The sequence below is a fragment of the Strix uralensis genome, chromosome Z, assembly GCF_047716275.1.
Source record: "Strix uralensis isolate ZFMK-TIS-50842 chromosome Z, bStrUra1, whole genome shotgun sequence".
Lineage (NCBI taxonomy): Eukaryota > Metazoa > Chordata > Aves > Strigiformes > Strigidae > Strix > Strix uralensis.
This window is the reverse complement of record NC_134012.1, coordinates 81,886,594-81,908,103: the sequence shown is the minus strand read 5'-3', so window position 1 is coordinate 81,908,103 and position 21,510 is coordinate 81,886,594. Positions and strand designations below refer to the sequence as shown.

The window sequence follows — 21,510 nt, the reverse complement described above, 5'->3', positions numbered from 1 at the left end:
AACTGCTTTAGTACCAAACTAGGTTGTATTCTGTTGTGTTTTAAGTGAACTGTTGCACTTATGTTCCTTACTGTTGAGTTTATAGAGCACTTAATGTTTAAAAGAGTAGCTCATATTGTATGCCACAAGTTCTCAGCAACTGGTGTGTACCCTGTTATGATGAACCCCGTGATGATTAACACTTAATGTAAGAAGTCAAAAGCAATCTTCAGAAGACACTTCAGGTATTAAGTGTTAAAACTTTCAGTAAGTGTTTGCCTGGTAGCTAGTATGCTGCTACAGAAAGGTGGAGGTTTTGCAAGTGGAAACTAGTAGATCCCTTGAACTTACTGCTTTGTTAACAAAATTTTGCATGGGAGGATAGTCTTGTGAAGACCTAGTTTGGGAAAGAGCTTTATGTAAAGGGCTCATCTAAACTTAATGTTCATTCTGTGTTGTAATGGGTCAGTTACAAAATTTGAATCTAGGGATGTTGGGACTTAAGCATCTGTTAAATCTTGTAAGCAGTTAATTAAAGCTTGAGTGCATATGGATGGTTGCTTCTGTGTCAGATATACAAAAAAAGCATATGTCAGGAGGTTTCATGAACTTTTACTATTTTGACAAGCACTCCTTCACCAGCAGGGATGAGAAGGAGAAAATAAAAGAAAAGAGTATGGAATTGAGATAAGGATAGGGAAGTATGACTCACCCATTATGGTTACTGGCAAAAGACAGACTTGTTAGGGGAAGAAAAAGGAACATCAATTTAATTTAAACATCACTACCACAAACACTTAATTTAACAATCAGAGTAGGACAGTGAGAAGTATAACCACATCTTAAAAACATCTTCCCCCTGCCCCTCCCTTATTCCCAGGCTCAGCTTCGCTCCCAATTTTTCTACCTCCTCCCCACTAGGGGATGGGGGTTGCAGTCAGTTCATCACCTGTTGTTTCTGCCAGTCCTTCCTCCTTAGGGCAAGGACTCCTCACACTCTTCCCCTGCTCCAGGGTGGGGTCCTTCTTACAGGAAACAGTCCTCCATGTACTTTGTCCTACATGAGTCCTTCCCATGGCCTGCAGCTCTTCCAGAACTGCTCCAGCATGGGTCCCTCCTGCACATTTCAATCCTCCCAGAGATGAATTGCCCCAGTGCAGTTTCCCTCAGAGTCCCGGCCTTCTTTGGGAGCAGCCCCCTTCCCTGGTGGCTGCAGATGGGCATCTGCTCCATCAGTGACCTCCGTGGGCTGCAGGGGCACAGCCTGCCTCTCACCATGGGCTGCAGGGGAGTCTCTGCTTGGGCGAATCCCCCCTCACCTCCTACTCCTTTCTTCCTCTGACCTGGGTGTTTGCAGAGGTGTGTCTCTCACAATGCCCACCCCTCCTCCCACCTTCACGTGCTTAAATATGTTATTGCAGAGGTGCAGCCACCATCACTAATTGGCTCGGCCTTGGCCAGAGGCACATCTGACTTGGAGCAGGGGGAGCTTAGAGAAGCCTCTCACCCTGACACACAAACCTAACACAGCCTTTTGAGTTGGGGGGTGCAGCAGAGAAGTTCTGTAACTAAAAAGCTGTTGCGGCCCTATTCTTAATCACTTGCACTGAAAGCTAGATAAGAAAAAAATAGTGCTACTCTTACTGTAGTGCTATGTCACATATTGCTGCTGGGACGGTAAGTGCTTGTGTTGCTGCCTTGTTTTAGAAGCACCGCATGGAAAACTAAACATGGTGAAGTTCACTAAGCACTCCGTAACAATGTCAGCATACTTCAAAAGAAAGCCAGTTCATAGCTGCTACAGGGGCTGGTCCCAAGCTGACCAGCGGCAGACTTGACAGTCTAGGCTCCCTCTAGTTGTTCTAGGTAGAACCCTCAGTGAACTAAAATGTCATGACCAGCAGATGGTGTTCATAGCACTCAGTCAGCTGTTAATGACAAGAGGTGCTAAATACAGCATGTGTGTGGGGCTGACAAGCAAAATGGCAGTACCTTGTTGCTGCTCTGGCTGAGATGCCAGAGTTCTTGCTGAAGTTCTTGGTGGGCTGCTGCTTGATTGTACCAGCTTACCTAACTTAGCTTGCTTCCTGGGAGCTGGTCCTTCACTACAAGTGGATCATAGCTGAACCTCCCATGAGCTTTTCTGTACAGACAAGGTGGTTCCAGGAATTGGTAGCAAAGCTTTGTGTCTGAAGTGCCCTCACTTTTATCAGCATACATCATCCAGCTGATTTGACAGGCAGCAGAAAGTAGAATATATATATGTATGTAGTGTGTTGGCCCAGGCTAACAGCCAAGCTCTTGCCCAGCTGCTCATTTACTCCCTGCTGCTCCACCTCAGCAGGTGAGAATAAGGAGAAACAGGAACAAGAAGTCTCATCAAGATAAAGACAGATTGCTTATCAATTACCATTGCAGGCAAAATGGACTTGATGTGGGGAAAATGATAGCAAATTAATATGTGTATCTTTTAATTACTAACTCAGATAATGGGAAAAGACAAACATTGAAACAGAGGGAAAACCTCTCTTGTCCCTGTTTTCCAAGCTCAACTTTACTCCAGGGACTTCTCCCTGCATTGTTATTGCTGCTGGTTACGCTCCCTCCCTTTAGAGTGGCAATGAAGCATGTGGGGAGGATTGGGGAGGAGAGTGTTGTGGTCAGTATATAGGGGTTTCACACTATGCCTCCTTCTCCCAGCTTTCCTATGCTGGAGCCCAGGTCTTCCCAGATCCTCCACAGGCAGCAGAGACTTTCTGCTCTGGTGTGGGTCCTCTGTGGGCTGCAGGAAACACCTGCTTTGTCATGGAGCTTTTCCTCTTCTTGGTGTTCCCTGTGCTGCTTCTTGCTCCTTTTTGTTCCCTCCTCTGCCTGTGGCATTTTTGCCCTCTTAAACACGTTTCCCCTGAGGCCCCACCAGCTCTGCTGTGGGGCTCAGCCGTGCCCTGTGCCCTGCAGTGGGCCCGCTGGGCTGGCTGGAACCAGCTGTGCCTGGCACCGGGCAGCCCACGACTCGACTCCCCGCTGCAGCCAACCCTGCGGCTGCAGAGTACACACAGCCTGGGATGGCATCTGGTGGGGCAGGAGCCACATCCTTTTTAAGGTAAGAAAGCTGAGAAGTGGTGGCCCTGCTGTCTTTAGAGGGCCATCTTAGCAAGAAGCTTTGCTTAGCAGAGATTCAAGACTTTGCAAATCTGACAATTAATACAATTTACCCTTGTAGAGGCTATTTTGGCTTTTGGAAGTTCTGTATATATCACCTGTGTGGGTTGCACTTCCTACCCTTTAATTTGGAGAAGTGCAGTGCTGTTGGGCACGCCACCTTTGAAAGATGCTGACTCCAGAAATAACGTGAATCTTTTCAAAGTGATGAACGTGATGTGTGTGGGAAGAGAGGAATATCTGTACGATAAGCTGTTCTCAGCTACATAACCTTTTTTCTTTTTTTGTCTTCGTTAAAATATACATTTGTGAGAAATTAGTTTTCAATGCAGGTGGTAGTTAGTATAAACTGCTGCGACTCTCCACAGGTAGTAGCTCTCTGTCAGGAGTAACTCATGCTGGTTGTGATCACCACTGGGAATCTCTGCTTGCTGTGGTCTTGGGAGGGAAAATTAGAGGAAATGGTATCTTGTAGTCCTGCTATTAAAGCCACATGGGATTTTCAGTAATTCCCTTAGTCTGTTTGTACAAATGGATTTAATTATGTTTCCTTGCCTTTGGAATTGTAGTAAAAGGTTTGGGAAGCTTGAATTACCATAGGATGAAAACATTAAAAAAATTTCTGTAGCAAACCTCCAAAGGCAGCACTCCGGGGATAAAGCGTCCTTTCTTTGCCAGCATTTTAACAGATTGCAATTACAGTTGATGTTACAGTGTTGCAATACTGTGAAGGAAGATGTGACGGGAAGGAAGTATTGCATAGTTCTCTATTCTGTAATGGGTAACGGCTTTGTGGCCTTCTTAGGAAAATACCTGATTCTTTTCTTGAGGAATAAATCTCTAGAACAGAGATTGAGAAGATTCACAAATAATTACACTTAACTGTTAAGACCTTTCTGCATATATTAAATGTGAGCAGTTGCTTGCTGTACAGCTGTGGTGGTTTAGTCCCTGCCAGGGTCTGAGACCACGCGGCCGCTGCCCCTCCCCCACAAAGGGAGTGAAATACAAAGCCCCAAGACTGAAATAAGGAAAGGTTTAATACAACAGTGCAACTGCAACACAACAACAACAATAACAGTAAGAATAACAGTAATAACAATGAACAGAGCAAAATATCTACCAATACAGCAGTGAGAACAGAACAAATCCCACAGTACACGTGTTAACCGACTGTCCCGCTTCGGCGCCAGGAGGTGACGTCCGCAGGGTATCTGAATAACCCGGCTAGAGCTTCCCCCCCACTGCTGGGGAAACTTAACCCTATCCTGGTTAAACCAGGACATAATCCACCCCTTTATTCTATACCATGTGCGTCACATCCAGCTGCCATTTAGCAATTAACATTAACAAAGAAAAATTAACAAAAGCACAGTATAACTCACGGTGTGTTTTCACCCACAATCAAGTCCCCTTGTGGTACGCATCGGACCTCTCCATCCTTCTGCATCACCCACCAGGTGCACCCAGGTCCTTGAGCAAAAACAATCCCATGGATGGGTTTGCCTTTGCCCGGCGCAGGACTAACCCAGACCATTTTTCCCAGCAGATCCCTCATGCGCACCACAGGGACTTTATCCCCGTCTACAACACGTGGAAGTTTTGACTGAGCCGGGCCAGCTCGATTGGCAGATCCTCTTGTGTTCACTAACCAAGTGGCCTTTGTCAGATGTGTGTCCCAGTGTTTGAAGGTTCCACCCCCCCATTGCTGTCAATGTAGTTTTTAACAGCCCATTGTAGTGCTCGATCTTCCCAGAGGCTGGTGTGTGGTAGGGGATGTGGTAGACCCACTCGATGCCGTGTTCTTCTGCCCAGACATCTATGAGGTTATTTTGGAAGTGAGTCCCATTGTCCGACTCAATCCTCTCTGGGGTGCCGTGTTGCCACAGGACTCGCTCTTCAAGGCCCAGGATGGTATTCTGGGCAGTGGCGTGGGACACTGGATAAGTCTCGAGCCACCCAGTGGTTGCTTCCACCATTGTGAGCACGTGGCGCTTGCCTCGGCAGGTCTGTGGCAGTGTGATGTAGTCCATCTGCCAGGCCTCTCCATATTTATATTTCATCCATCGATCTTCATTCCGCTGGGGCTTCACCCGTTTGGCTTGTTTGATTGCAGCACACATCTCGCATCCGTGGATGATCTCTGCGATGGTGTCAATGGTGAGGTCCACCCCTCGATCTCGAGCCCACCTGTATGTTGCATCTCTGCCTTGGTGGCCCGAGGTCTCATGGGCCCACCGGGCTATGAACAGTTCACCTTTACGCTGCCAGTCCAAGTCCACCTGAGCCACTTCGATCTTAGCAGCCTGGTCCGCCTGCTGGTTATGTTGATGTTCATCAGTGGCTTGACTCTTGGGTATATGGGCGTCCACATGGCGCACCTTCACAACGAGGTTCTCCACCTGGGCTGCAATATCCTGCCATACTTCAGCGGCCCAGACGGGTCTGCCCTTGTGTTGCCAGTTGTTCTGTTTCCATTGCTGCAACCACATCCACAGGGCACTTGCCATCACCCACGAGTCAGTGTAGAGATAGAGCCTCGGCCACTTTTCTCGCTCAGCAATCTCCAAAGCCAATTGGGTGGCTTTCACCTCTGTGAACTGGCTCGATTCACCTTGTCCCTCAACAGCGTCAGTGGTTTCCCGTGTGGGATGCCACACCACAGCCTTCCATTGTCGATGTTTTCCCACAATGCAGCAAGACCCATCAGTGAACAGGGCATATTGTTTCTCTTCCTCTGGCAGCTCGTTACATGGTGGGGCCTCCTCAGCATGTTTCACCTGTTGTTCTGGTGACATCCCAGCATCTTTGCTCTCTGGCCAGTTTATGATCATTTCTACTAATCCTGGGGGGTCGCGGTTCCCTATTCGAGCCCGTTGTGTTATCAACGCAACCCATTTACTCCACGTGGCATCTGTTGCATGATGTGTGGAGGGAGCCTTTCCTTTGAACATCCATCCCAGCACCGGCAGTCGAGGTGCCAGGAGGAGCTGTGTCTCAGTACCGACCACTTCTGAGGCAGCTCGAATTCCTTCGTACGCTGCCAGTATCTCCTTCTCAGTCAGGGTATAGTTAGCTTCAGAGCCTTTGTATCCCCGGCTCCAAAAGCCTAGAGGTCGGCCTCGGGATTCCCCAGGTGCTCTCTGCCAAAGGCTCCAGGAAGGGCCATTCTCCCCGGCTGCGGTGTAGAGCACGTTCTTAATCTCCTGCCCTGTCCGGACTGGCCCGAGGGCCACTGCCTGGGTAATCTCCTGCTTAATTTGTTCAAAGGCTTGGTGTTGCTCTGGGCCCCATTTAAAATCGTTCTTCTTGCGGGTTACGTGGTAGAGAGGGCTCACAATCAGGCTGTAGTTTGGGATGTGCATCCTCCAGAACCCCACAGCGCCCAGGAAAGACTGAGTCTCTTTTTGGTGGTTGGTGGGGCCATGGCTGTTATCTTGTTTATCACCTCCATTGGGATGTGGCGACGCCCATCTTGCCATTTTATTCCTAGGAACTGAATCTCCCTTCCAGGCCCCTTAACTTTCTGTTGCTTGATGGCAAAACCAGCCTTCAGGAGGATTTCAATTATCTTCTTTCCTTTCTCAAAGACTTCCTCAGCTGTGTCCCCCCATACAATGATATCATCAATGAACTGCAGGTGTTCTGGAGCCCCACCTTTCTCCAGTGCAGTATGGACCAGTCTATGGCAAATGGTGGAGCTGTGTTTCCACCCCTGGGGCAATCAATTCCAGGTGTACTGGATACCCCTCCAAGTGAACGCAAACTGTGGCCTGCACTCTGGTGCTATTGGAATGGAGAAGAACGCGTTAGCGATGTCAATCGTGGAGTACCACTTGGCTGCCTTCGACTCCAGCTCATACTGGAGCTCTAGCATGTCTGGCACTGCAGCACTCATCGCTGGCATAACTTCATTCAGGCCACGGTAGTCCACGGTCAGTCTCCATTCGCCATTAGGTTTTCTCACTGGCCGTATAGGGCTGTTGAAAGGTGAATGAGTCTTGCTGATCACCTTCTGGCATTCTAGTCGACGGATCAGCTGATGGATGGGGACCAGGGAATCTCGGTTAGTACGGTACTGCTGCTGGTGCACCGTCTTGGTGGCAATTGGCACTCGCTGCTCTTCAACCTTAAGCAACCCCACCACCGAGGGGTCCTCTGAGAGGCCGGGTAAGGTGGACAATTGCTCAGTCTCCTCCAGGGCAGCTATACCAAAGGCCCACCGGTACCCTTTTGGGTCTTTAAAGTACCCTCTCCTGAAGTAGCCTATACCTAGGATGCACGGGGCATCTGGGCCAGTCACAATGGGGTGCTTATGCCAGTCCTTCCCAGTTAAGCTTACTTCAGCCTCTACTAGGGTCAGCTGTTGGGACCCCCCTGTCACTCCGGAGATGCAGATGGATTCGACCCCACTGTGGCTTGATGGCATCAGGGTGCACTGTGCGCCAGTGTCTACCAAGGCCTTATATTCCTGTGGTTCTGATGTGCCAGGCCATCGGATCCACACCTTCCAGTAAATCCGATTATCCCTTTCCTCCACCTGGCTGGAGGCAGGGCCCCTCTAATCCTGCTCACCATCACTCACTTGATCTAAGAGTGACTCCTGCAAGAATGACTTCCTGGTCCCCTCAAGAGGGTCAAGCATACTGTTGGCCATTCTATTCTGTCCGGGAGATTTCCGACTAGACACTGGAGCTGCATCTCTCTTGGAAGACTCCCCTTTCATGGTGGTCTTCCCTTTCAGTTGCTGTACTTGTGCAGCTAGGTCGGAAGTGGGCTGTCCATGCCACCTTCTCCTGTTTTCCCCATGGTCACGGAGGAAGAACCACAGGGTGCCCCGTGGTGTGTGCCTTCCACTGTCCTTCTCTTGGGTGGGGAAGCGCCTGCTTCTAATGGCTGAGACATTGGTCCATGCAGGTGGAATGTAGGACATGTCCTCTTCCACTTTCTGGAGCCTCTGAGACAGTTCCTCTACAGCTGAAACCAAAGCATGTTGGGAGGAAGGGAGACTTCCCTCATATTGCCGGAGCTGGATAATCACTTCATCCACTGTCTGAGTCTGGGTGTCTTGCCACCAGGACGCTACTGCTAATGCTTTGGAATGTGCCTCTGGTCCACTTTGCAGGAACTTCCGCCACATCAGCTGTGTGCAAGGGGCCTGATCTGGATCCATTGGTGACTGCTCATCATTCAGATCACCATAGACCATGTCAAACACAGCCAATTCCCTGAGGTTTTGAATGCCTTTCTCCATGTCGGTCCACTTGCCTAACCGACATAGAGCATCATCCTTGTAGGGGCACCTCTCCCTCACACCAAGCAGGAGTCGCCTCCAAAGGCTGAGGGTTTGAGCCTGTTTCCCTATTGCCTTGTCAATACCAGCCTGCTTGGCTAAAGGTCCCAGCTGCTTGGCCTCCCTCCCTTCCAATTCAAAACCAGCAGCTCCACTATCCCAGCATCGGAGCAGCCAGGTGCAAATTTGCTTGCCTGGAAGGCGGCTGAAATCCCTCCGCATATCTCGCAATTCACTGAGGGATAGAGATCGGATGATTACCTCCGGCTCTTCCTCCTGCTCTCGTGATGGGCCTGGTTCATCATCACCCTGTACACTGCGAGGGGATTTTTTGGTATATTTGGTTTTCTGTATCGGGGCAACTGATATTGGTACTGCTTGTCCCTGTGGCCCAGCTGCTGTGCTGGTGGAGGCGACCGGTACTGGCACTGCCTGTCCCTCTGGCCCAGCTGCTGTACCAGCAGGTTCACTTTCAGACCCTGCAGCCCTTTTTCCCCCTTGAGGGCAGTGATCAGTGTTAAGGGCGATGCGGTAAGCATGGGCAAGCCCCCAGCACATCGCAGCGAGTTGCATCTCCCGGGGTTTGTCAGATTGGCAGCACACCTTTTCCAAACACTCCACCAGTTTATCAGGACTCTGCACTTGTTCGGGAGTGAAATGCCAGAACTTTGGGGGTGACCACTCACTCAGGTACTTGCCCATCTTCTCCCACATACCTAGCCATTTATAACTATCTGCCCTCAGGGCAGGTTTCCGGGTGGTGCTATTGTTGGAGAAGTACTGCATGGCCCAAAACAAGATCTGGCAGACATTCAGAAAGCATTGTACCGCGAACACAGTGGCCAGGAGGCTCCAGGGATAGCTGAAACTCTCAAAAACCGAGAGAATCTCCTCCCCTGGCTCACCCACAGAGGGGGTGAGACCCCAAACAAAAGACCAGGCAGCAAACAGGTACCGGTTCACCCCCACAAGCAGCGATACGAGCCCATTATAAGCAGACAGTAACCAGTAGAGCAGAACAAGACCCTTGATACATTTTCCACCGAGAACAAACACCAGCACTGGGAACACACAGGGGATATAAGGATTAATCCAGCCCCACCACGCAAGCAAGTCGGCCAGCATTGCAAACGTTTCTTATCAAACAATACGAATAAAAACAGGGAAAAAAATTACACCTAACAGATGGCTCTAACACACCTTCTCCTTTTGTCCTTATCTCAGCCTTCTCCAGCCCCACGTTGGGTGCCAAAGTTGTGGTGGTTTAGTCCCTGCCGGGGTCTGAGACCATGCGGCCACTGCCCCTCCCCCACAAAGGGAGTGAAATACAAAGCCCCAAGACTGAAATAAGGAAAGGTTTAATACAACAGTGCAACTGCAACGCAACAAACAATAACAATAAGAATAACAGTGATAACAATGAACAGAGCAAAATATCTACCAATACAGCAGTGAGAACAGAACAAATCCCACAGTACACGTGTTAACCGACTGTCCCGCTTCAGCGCCAGGAGGTGACGTCCGCAGGGTATCTGAATAACCCGGCTAGAGCTTCCCCCCCACTGCTGGGGAAACTTAACTCTATCCTGGCTAAACCAGGACAAGAGCATAGAAATTGGCACATTCCTTACCCCTTCTGTTAGGTTTGGACAGTTTGTAGGTCTGCCTCTAAAACTCCAAGTGATACAATTGTTGCACGTTATTGTTGCTTATTCAGTGATACAGTAGTCATAAGTTTGGCCAATGTATTGCTTTGAAACTAAGGCTATAGTCATAAATCAGTAATTTAAGTGCATGGTTTTCATGGTGCTGTTCCGGAATTTTTATGTTATCCTGAAATGAATTTTAAGAAGGACATAGTTACTTTTTCACCCCTTAAATGCAGCCTTGCATGGAGGCTGATGCTAGTAGATTTCTGATGACAGGTTACTTACTGAAAAATGGAGTTATGTATACTCAGAAATTGATAACAGTATCTGACTATTTTCTCTGGATTTTCCCCACACACAAGCTAAATCAGTAGGGAAAAGGACACTCATGGTTTTTATTTGTGTGTGGTTTTGCAAGGGCTTAAGTCAATGAAAGTATCCAGCCCTTGCTCTTTATATTTAGGGGAATGAGGTGGTTCAGGTCATTGGCCCAGGAAAAAATCAACCTAACAAGTGATGTAGGACCAAGTTAGTTTATACAGGGTCTTGTGAGCACAAGTACTGGCATCAGAGACAAGTCAGGAATGTCGATGAGGTAAAGGAGGGACTGGGCCAGTGCTAGCTTTTATTGGCTTGTATTGCTGTGGAACTGTACCTTTTATATTGTAACAATGCATCTTCATATGCAGAAGAAAGTTTTAACCTGCTGCTGATAGGAAAAAAATATCCTTACAATGATAGTTTCTATTACATGGTATAGCTACATAAGTACGTGTATTTGATGATCTTGTAAAGCAGTCAGAATGTGGCTCAGTTTGCAATGTAACTTTAAAACCATGCTACTTATCTTCTATGACATCAACTTGCCTGATCCAATTTTAATGTTACTGTACAAGGAAGCTGTAGGTTCTGAAGCAGTTAGAATTTCCAAATGTGAATACAAACTATTGATTTTATTTGCTGTTGTGTATACCAGAAAAGCCTTTTCAAAGATGTGTTGCTGTCCTTTCAGTAGTTAGTAGATAGAAATATAAGACAGATAACATTTAAGAACTATGTTTCTAGACAAATAATTAAAATAAAAGTGGGGTTACAGATTGCTACAAAACCTGTCCCTGGCTACCTTCGAATTTCTGTAAAAATAAATTCATCTCAAGTGGGTGGTCTTTTGCAGGCTATATTAACATTAGCATTAAAGTTGACTTGACAATGTAAACAAAACAGACCCAGTTTAGAAACCAAAGATGTAATGTTTCTCTGCTTCCTTTCGCAATTACATTACTATTACAAGTTTATAGGAAAATAAAGTTATGGCTTTGGCAGTCAATACTTTGCATCAAGTGTGGGAAAAGTGCCTGGTTTTCAAGAGAATGGCTCATCAAGATCTGACTAAAGCCTTTGTAGCAGGATAGGAAAAGAAATGAGTATTGCTGTAAGGATTGGGCAACCTGTGTGACTTGGAGAGCCATAGGCAGAGTGGGAATAGGTGGACAGGGCAGAGTTAAGAGGAGAGTTAGGTTTGATCTTACTTTGGCTAGAGATCTGTGAGGCAAGGTGGCAAACTTATCACAGTAGCTCAGGCAGTGCTACCTTCTCAACATATGTCACTTCCCATGTGCATCTTGACTTCTTCCTTGTCAACAGCAATGAGCAATGGTTTTTCAGGATGCTGGTGAAATGGTTAATGTGGACACAGCCAATCTGCTTCTCCTGGTCATTACTATTTTGTCCATTCATGTAGATGTCTCTGATTCACTCATTTCTGCCTTCAGTTCACTGATAATTGGGCTGGCAAGGATCTTTAGCCTAGAACTGCTTTCAGTACATAACTTCCAAATTATTTAAAATGAATTGGAAATGGCTGAACAAGTCACATGTAAATAGAAGTGTCTTACCTTTCTTCCTTGAATGAGAATCTGGTCAAGTTGTCCCTTGTTATGGTTTAGGCCCAACCAGCAACTAACACCACCCCACTGCTCACTCATTCCGTCCCCCTGGTGGGATGGGGAGGAGAAAGTATAACAAAAGGCTTGTGGGTCAAGACAAGGACAGGGAGGGCTCACTCACCAGCTATGGTCATGGGCAAAACAGTCTTGACTTGGAGAAAAACATCAATTTAATTTGGTACCAATCAAATCAGATTAGGATAATGAGAAATAAACCCAAACCTTAAAAACACCTTCTTCCTACCCCTTCCTACTATCTGTGCTTGGCTTTGCTCACGATTTCTCTGTCTCCGCCTCCCCAGCGGGTCGGGGGACAGGGAATGGGGGTTGTGGTCAGTTCATCACATGTTGTCTCTGCTCCTTCTTCCTCCTTGGGCGGGGAACTCCTCACACTCTTCCCCTGCTCTGGCATGGGGACCCTCCCACAGGAGGCAGTCCTCCATGAACTGTTCCAGCATGGGTCCCTTCCACAGGATGCAGTCCTTCAGGAACAGACTGCTCCAGTGTGGGCTCTCCATGGGGTCACAGCCTCCTTCGGACACATCCACCTGCTCTGAGTGAGGTCCTCCAGGGGCTGCAGGGGAATCTCTGCTCTGGTGCCTGGAGCACCTCCTCACTCTCCTTCTCCACTGACCTTGGTGTCTGCAGAGTTGTTCCTCTCATATCTCACTCCTCTCTCCACTGCAGCTTTCCCCCTCTAAAATATGTTACCGCAGAGGTGCTACCACCATTGTTGATTGACTTGGCCTTGGCCAGAGGTGGGTCTGACCTGGAGCTGGGGAAGCTTCCCACAGGAGCCACCCCTGTTGCCCCTCCCCCATTACCAAAACCCCACCACACAAACCCAATACATCCCTGAAATTTTGAAAAGTCTTAGTTCCTTTCTTGCGCAACTCAGGCATTCAGGTATCTGATTTTACAAGTTTTGCATCCCAACTGGATGGATCAAAAGAAAATGTACATGCAGCTTGAAATATGACAGAGTTTTTAAGTGCTCCTTGAAATTATAGTTCTGAATGCTTGAGGGTTTCTTCTGTGTGTGGATGATTTTTAGAAAATGTTACCATCTCATGTTTTAGTAGTTGTTGGTGTGTGTCCCCACTCTTCTTAAGATATCACTGGGTCTTCAACTATTTCATGCTTAAAGCCAACTTTGCCACTTCTTGAAGTAAAATTCTCTGGTTTCCATCAAACCTGCTTTCATTAAGACTGCACAATTGATTAAATGCTGCAAGGTCAATTTGCAGACTGACCAGTGAAAATGCACCTCATTTTTCCACTTAACTACACAATTCTCTGTTCTGTGCCAAAGTGTTATTTTATAGAGACCCACTGTAATTATACAGTGATTATTAACTTTATAGGGTGTGGTGATACATAATACAGAAGATAAATACTTTTCAAAACTGAGCTACTGTAAAGTAACAAATTAATATGGGATGAGGGTCAGTAGATCTGCAGTGTCCTGTCTCATCCTGCCAATAGGGACAGCGCAAATGCCTCTTTTCAGGAAGGGGTAGCATCTGGGATCAGCCAGTCCCTGGAGCAGCCATCCCTGAATCACCAGCCAAAAGAACACTGGTAGTGAGGAATGGGCAATGAAAACTGTGAGTCTTCCTTTTGAAGGCACTTTCTTCTCCTGTGTTTCAGGAATAGCAGCCTCACTTTCCTCCCACCATCAGGACAGGAGAATTCATCGTTTTAGAGCATTCATGTGCAAACTGGATAAAAGCATCTGTAAGTGTGCATATGAAAACGCATTTTTGGCATGATTTCTATTATGCTCTAAAGTTTTCCTGTCTTCTGTGGCAAACCACTTTTGATAAATCACATCACCCTTTTTTTTGTTTGATAGTTTTCCCTTTATTATTAAATCATTACAAATGGTGGTAGCTGGAACAGTTACTGCCACTTTCATTAAGTGTCCTCTGCATCCTGGAATCTCCTAAATGCTACAGCCCATTCATTCCACACCAAAACATTTAAGGTGATGGGAGCTTTACTTTAAACGTGTAAGTAGTCCTGCAGTCAGAAGGATTACTCAAGGTTTTTAAAAGTTAAGCGCTTGCTTAACTATTTTGTTAGGTGTGGTGCAATTTTTCATTGCTTTGAAAGATTGAGCAGCCATTTTTCAGTGTCAATAAAAACAATGTATTAATCTGTCAGCACCAAGTCCAGAATACAGGTCCAATTTTTTTTTTTTTTTTTTTTTTTAAAGGATCTAGTTCTGCCCTTTCTTTCCTGCTTAGTAAAGAAAAAAAAATTGGTATGTCAAGGAGAGTTTAGGTTACAGTTTGGTTCTCTTTCCGTTGAATCACATTTCTGGTTTATGTTACCTAGTAGTAAAATAAATATTTAAAATTAAAAAATATTTTAAAATATTGGTATACATGCTGATGTATCACAATACTTCTAAATAGCAGAGGGAATTTAGAAACACCAAAGCAGTTCACAATGCAGCTTTATACTGAGGTCACGGATGATGGGGAGATAGCAACATCATTCAGAAAATGAAAAGGGAATCAACAGGCTACCTGGCTGAATCTGATGATTAGCTAAAGAGGGCAAAGGCTAACGAGTGCGCTAAAAATTGGAGTGCGTGCTGAGCTTGTGTGTTCCAATGGCTGCTGTGAGGGAACGAGGCATGCAAAAACACAAGCTGGACAAGTCACGGCAGTAGGAACAAGTCAATGAGCCCACCAACAGCTTCACCTGAGACACGGGGCTTGTGCTTGGGGGATTTTGCTCTCATTGTGGTGCGTGTGCAGTGTGAGGGTTTGAAACTGAACTTTTGAACTCTCGAGTACAAACCTGCTGCTTGCTAGCTGCAGCTGTGAGGGCTGCTTGTGACTTTTTGTAATGCTCGAACTACGCAAAAGGGGCATTTCCTGAATCCTCCCGTTAATGAATAGGCATAAGCCAGTGAGTGGGCTGATCGACTTTGTGCTTTTGCAAGTAGATTATCACATGAGAAAGCCAAGGGCTCGGAGAGCGGAAGGAATGTGAACATCCTGCAGAAAGACAGATCTTGGAAGTGGGGAGAGATTCTGGAGATGGGAGAGATACATGGAGACAAACAATAGGGCAGCGTGAGGACCTTGGCTGGTAAGGCTTGGGTATGGTAATGGTGAGCAGCTGTGGAGCAGGGAGCCAGCACAACCTTCCCAGAGCAGTGGCCATCTCCCTGATGGGAAGGGCTGGTGGGCCTCAGTGAGTAGCTGAGATAACCGATTAGGGTGACAGCTCAGATATCACTGGTCTTAAACCTCTCTATCCAGATCTGCAGCTTGTCTTTCCTGTGACACTAGTGTGGAATGAACACATTTATTGTCTATTGTGCATGTCTTCCTAAACTGGGGTCAGGACCTCTGCATGACATCTGTATTGATTAAGATATTAAAATACAGTATCTGTTCCTGGAGTGTCTCCTTAGAAAGGACTGTCAGTACTTAGTAAGAGGCACATTACTGGGGACTTTGGATTTCCATTTACTAACCTTACAGTATCTCCTTTAATTGCAATGCTTCTAATTCTCATTCCTTTTATTCCTTTTTATGTTGCTGATGGCTGCAGTTTTCTTCTAAGTCATTAATTGGAATGCATTTGTTTAGGTTTAAAAGGTATCATAATTGTAGTTGTTTCTCTCACAGTGCTGATACTCTAAATAATGCATGAGGTACATATGTGTGAGTGCTCCTTGGTGATGGCTGTTACCTAATACACTTGTTTCACTGTGCATGTTTATGTAATTTAAAGACATTGCTGAACTGACTCATCTGCATCAAAATGTTGCTGTGTACATCATTATATAGCTGATTACTTGATGCCCTTTGAAAGTACTGTGAGATTTTATAGAACCATAGAATACTTGGGTTTGAAGGGACCCTTAAAGCCCATCTAGTTCCAACCCCCCTGCCATGGACAGGGACACCTTCCACTACATCAGGTTTCTCAAAGCCCCGTCCAACCTGGCCTTCAACACTGCCAGGGAGGGGGCAGCCACAGCTTCTCTGGGAAACCTGTTCCAGTGTCTCACCACCCTCACAGTAAAGAATTTCTTCCTTATATCTAATCTAAATCTACCCTCTTTCCATTTAAAACCGATACCCCTCATCCTATCACTATGCTCCCTGATCAATAGTCCCTCCCCATCTTTCCTGTAGCCCCTTTAAGTACTGGAAGGCCGCTATAAGATCTCCCTGGAGCCTTCTCTTCTCCAGGCTGAACAACCCCAACTCTCTCAGCCTGTCCTCACAGGGGAGGTGCTCCAGGCCCCTGAGCATCTTCATGGCCTCCTCTGGACCCACTCGAGCAGGTCCATGCCCTTCTTGTGTTGGGGATCCCAGAGCTGGACACAGCACTGCAGGTGGGGTCTCAGGAGAGTGGAGCAGAGGAGGAGAATCACATTTGTGCCGGTGCACCGTAAAGAAGTACAGTTGTGGAGTTGCAGGCTGTCCCTTCGCCGGAGACAGCACGGCCGGGTCAGCCTCCGCCTCGCCCCGGTCAGCTGCCAGCGTCCCCACGTCGCCCGCGCCCCGCCGTGCCCCGGCCGCAGCCCCGCCCGGCAGGTGGGGTCGCCGCGAGGGGCGGGCGGGAGGCGGCCCCGCGGCCATGCCTCAGACCCCCCCCCGCTGTCCCTCAGCCTCCCCCGCGGCCCCGGCTCGGCGGGAGGCAGCGGTAAGGGCTCCGGCGGGGTCGGGGTGCGGCGGGGGCCGCGGTGGAGGCTTCGCCCCTCGGTGCCGGGCGGGTCCCCGAGGCGGTGTCTCCGCGCGGCGGGTGGGGCCGTGCTCCCCCTCCCGCGCCGGCCCCTTTCGGGGGGCTCCCGCCGCCGCAGCCGGGGAGGGCGGGGCGTTCCCGCGGGCGGAGGGCGCAGCGGCGGCGAGGGGACGCGGCGGCTGTGGGCTCGGGGGCAGCCCGGAGGCAGCTGGCGCGGGGCGGTGGTTTCTGTCCGTCAGAGTTACAGGAAAAAGTGTCGCTTGTGCTGAGCCTGATAACTTCCTATTTTGTTACATCCCTTGGCAGTCGCGAGGAGGCAGGGGTCCCTGTTAAGCGAAACGCCCGTTCTGCAGCTGCGGTAAGTGTGAAGTTGTTTTTTTTTTGTTGGGTTTTTTTTTGTGGGTTTTTTGTTTGTTTGGTTGTTTTTTTTTTAAAAAAGCGGAGGTCCCGCTGCTCATTTTTGTTAATATGGAGTTGGGAAAGTGTGAAAGTCTTCCCTGCAGCGTTACGTGCTCGCATTCATATCTCTTCAGATGTTCATCCCAGACTTGAGGCAGTGCATGCTTCAGGGTCTCTCCAGGCCAAGCAACTCCTTTCAGTTTCTTCCAAGTCCATGAGATAGCAAGAATTGAAGCTTCCTATTTAGCTGATTGCGTTTGTCTCTTTTTGGGAAGAGTATGATACAGATGCTTAGCAGTGGTTTTCAGTGTGTGTGCAATGGGTAGAAGCTAGTTCTCAGAATGTTTGCAATATATGCAGTCATCAAAGGCAGTAAAAGCTCTTTCCTAACTGCTGGCTGCTTAAGTTGTTTGTATTCACTCGAATTTTCTCAGTGGTGTATCAGATTTAAATATGCTAGCCCCGTGCTTCTTCTATGCTTGCACAGTTTCTGCCTCCTGGCAAAAAATAATTTTGTATTCTGTTTGTGTACGTATCTGTCATGAGTATCACCTACATGCATTCCTTCTTAAATTGGGGAAGCTGCACTGAACTTCTCATCTGTAATGGACTGTGTGACTGTTGTCTTTTGAAGATGATTGTCAGAAATAGTTGAAATGCAATTTCTAGCTTCTTATCTGTGAATTAAGACACTGGGCAAGAGAATGTTTTCATGCTTGCAGAAAGCTTCATGTATTGGGCAAAAGAATGGAATGGTCAGTTCGGAGTTTTCTGTCAGATAGAGGCTAATCAGTAACAAAACGGGTCTCAAGGAATAAAAATGGGGAAAAAACTTTATATCATGGAGGTTGCAGTATTAAATGTTAAAGATCTTGATTTCTCTATAATAACCATGCAAATCTGGTAAATTTTTGCATTATTTGGTGCTTGTCAAGAACATTTTCAATTTAAAAATGCTGTACTAGGAGATCTCAAAACGTAGCTCTTTTTAGTAGGTCCCATGGAGCCTGGTTTCACAATGCCATGCTATGTTTCACCTAGCAGTTTTGACTAAGATATAAAAATATTGTTAGTGAACTTTACAGGATAGGTAGTAATCAAAAGAAAAACAGGATATATAACCTTTATGGGAGTATCTGAATTAGCAGGGTGATATGGCAGTTGTCTTATGCAGGTCAACACCGAGGTAAATGTATTTGGGATCAAAGAATAGAGAGGATGCTCAACAGGACAAAAAACTCTTGGAAATTAGTAATGTAAAGACTGTTTTAGATGACTGTGTTCTCTGATGGGGGAAAAAAAAGGGCTAACATTTCTGCTTGGAATTACAGTAAGAGGAATAGCAGGTAAGTGTCTGGTAGTGATCATATTTATGTTCCTATAACAAGATACATGAGGTGTTTAGCATCCAGCAGTCAGAGGTTGTAAGGAATAGGTGAAGGTTCACTGTGCAGAGGCTTCCGTGTCACGTTATACATTCACTGCATTAGTGTAATGGAGACGGTGGCTCACTTCTGTAAGTCTAGCTCCGACTGTTGAGATATTGTGTGCGCACTTCAGTGAAATCCTGGAGAACCTTCAAAAAAGAGTACAAAAAAATAACCAAATGAAATGGAAAACAAACCTTTTAAGGAGGACTTAATGTATACTCTTTAATTTATATAAGATTGAGATGAATATGGAGAAGGATATTTGATAGTGGCAGTGTAAGGAAACCTCTTAATCACTGAAAAATATATGAAATGAAATGGTGTGCAGGTATTGTCTATATTCCAAATTAACTCATAAAACCAAGAATAAGTGATGCAACAGTATAAGCGCAAAACTCACTATTAGCTGAGTTTGTAATGAGTCTGAGTTTACAATGTTTTCTAGAATATATGATGAAATCTCTCAGAATGGTGTATTATGCGTACAGGTAGGCTACAGGGTCACAGTCATCTTTTCTGAGTGATAAAGTATGAAAGTGGGGTTTTGCACTCATTTTGTTCTCTTTCCTTCTTGCGTGTGTGAGAGCACTGGATTACCTGCATTGTTCTCCAGCACTGCAGTGGGACAGGGATTATAATTATATCCTACATTTTGGGGCTGTAGCTGATTCTCTGAACAGTCCGGGGAAGTTTTTATTTGCTTTCTTGTGAAACACAGTTTGCTGACGTTATTCAAGTGGACATGTATTTTACCCTGGAACATCTGGAATTGGACTTAGTTCAAGAGCCGAGGCTGGACAAGGTGAACTGATGCTCCGAAGTAGTACAGAGAATCTTTCTTCTGATTTTCTGACAGGTGTGCGTTCTTCAGGTTAAAGCCACCCAAATATGGCAATGGTAAGAGGTTTGGATCTGGCCACCCTCTCTCGATAAGGGTTCCACATTTCTTTAAAGCTCAACACATGGATCCTCCTGCCCTGGTCATCCATTTTTCTCACTACTTGCTTATCATGGCAGAGGCATATTGTTCTCCACCTTTCTTTGAGTGACTGTGCTCAAGAAAGGGGCACAAAGGCAACCATCCTATCTAATAATGTCTTACTAAGTGAAAACATCTAACACAAAATCATCTCTCAAAGTAGACTTTTGTAGCCAAAATAGACTTTGTATTCCCTCAAACACTGATCCGAAGAAGAACGCTCCAAGACCAGACCTGTACATGAAGCCTGTTTAAGCCCTAACTTCACTGTTTCCTCTTTCTCAGTGAAAAAAGAACAAGGAGTGCTGTGAGCACTGCAGTTCTCTCTGATAGTATCACCATCATTCGGTTCTAGTGATATTGATGGCATGGCCTTTTACTGAGTGTTATCAAATAGGATATAATCATGTAGTTAAAATGAAAAAAGTGACCAATATGAAAAAATAAAGGAATTAAATCTTGTTTTGTGTTTGTAGCTTTAAGCTTTTTTCCCCAAAATTGTTTTTATTTTGAGGTATAATATATTAATTAACAAACAAATATTTGTTTTGCAGCTTTTTTTTATCTACCTGAGCATTTTAAACCTTAAGATAAATTTAGAGGCTTATTTGTTATGCTTGTTGAGAGAATAATTAATTATATTCTACTTACTAGATATATACTCTAATATGTTCTATTTACTCATTATTTTTCTGTATTAGTATCAAGCTGCATTTAGGTAAAAATTATTTTTAAATTTCAATGAACAGCATTGTATGTTAAAACATTAATATTCAATGTGCTGTTAAATATTGCTCTATAACAAAAGGATTTATCAAAACATGTTTTGCATCTGTAACTCTAGGGTATAGTAAGCAAAATAACTGTTATCAGCAGTTATTAACTGAACTGACATTTCCCAGTCTCTACATCCTTGAGGAATTTAGAACAAAAATATCTTATCCTTTTGTGCCTATTTTTTATATTTACAGACTGAAAGAGGAAAATGGCTTTCCTGCTTTTTCGGTTTCCAGTTGATTTGCAGCTTTTAAATTAACAGTCCATTGGACTTGATGAATACAGCCTTTATTTCTATCCTCCCCCCCCCCCCCCCCCCCTTTGGCATTTTTAAGAACAAGTTTCTGTGTCAAAAGTTGGCACTGCATTTCAAGGAGCTCTGCTCCATGCTGCTCCTTCAGATATGTTCATCAGCTTAGTGGCTTCTCTTTTCTCAATATCTATTGTTTGAATTTATTTAATTTAAGTGATTTTAGTAGATTATGATACCAATGTGTTTTAAGGTAGGCTGTCATAATTTCAAATTTAAATAGCTTTATTTTTCAGAAGACAACACACCTAAGTCCTGTTTAAATCAAGTTATTTTTAAATGGTAAAATTTTAAATATTATTCATCCTGATCTGATGTTCAACTGACTATTTTGAGTTCAGTTAAGGACTGTGGGTTATGAAACCAGTGTGCTCAGGATATTTCACTAGAGTCTGTCATTTTTGTCATGGATGAGCTTGTCAGTGCATGATTTATAGGGATTAGAGAGTTGGGAAAAGCCATTAGCTGTCCCTCACATTTACTGCTTCCTCCAGTAGGTTTACATGTCATTTTCCTCTTCTGATGCTCACTGGTAGTGCCCTTGATGGAAACCTGACCAATCCTGAAAGCTGATGCTTCTACACCCTTTTATCTAGGAAGTTTGTATTTGGATCATTTGCCTGAAATGTCCTCTTTCCCTTTAGGATTTGTGAAAACACTGATGGATTTGAATCTTGGAGTTCTTCAAACTGATGGTTAAGGCTTTTCCAGTTGCATCTGTGCATAAGTTACATCACAGTCGGGTGGCCCAGTGGGGCTGAGTGTAGGCTCGGGCTCCTGGCATTCAGCATTGGCTGATCACATATAGGGCAAGGTCTGTCTCCCCATATGGTAGCTGGCATGGCAGAGCTGTAGCAATTGCTACTAAAG

At 45.8% G+C, this 21,510-nt stretch overlaps 1 protein-coding gene across 4 annotated transcripts in view; it reads left to right on the top strand.

Moving 5' to 3' along the window:
- The first annotated feature begins 15,116 nt into the window (after nt 1-15,116).
- IL31RA (interleukin 31 receptor A) overlaps nt 15,117-21,510 on the top strand; it is a 40,295-nt gene continuing 33,901 nt past the window's right edge. For 3 of the 4 annotated variants that reach the window (XM_074855510.1, XM_074855508.1, XM_074855506.1), the window contains exons 1-2: nt 16,685-16,706; nt 17,049-17,103. The gene's annotated coding sequence lies outside the window, so the exon portion shown is untranslated. Of the gene's footprint in view, nt 15,135-16,684; nt 16,707-17,048; nt 17,104-21,510 lie in introns of those variants that run through there. The other variant, XM_074855507.1, reaches the window with a different exon arrangement.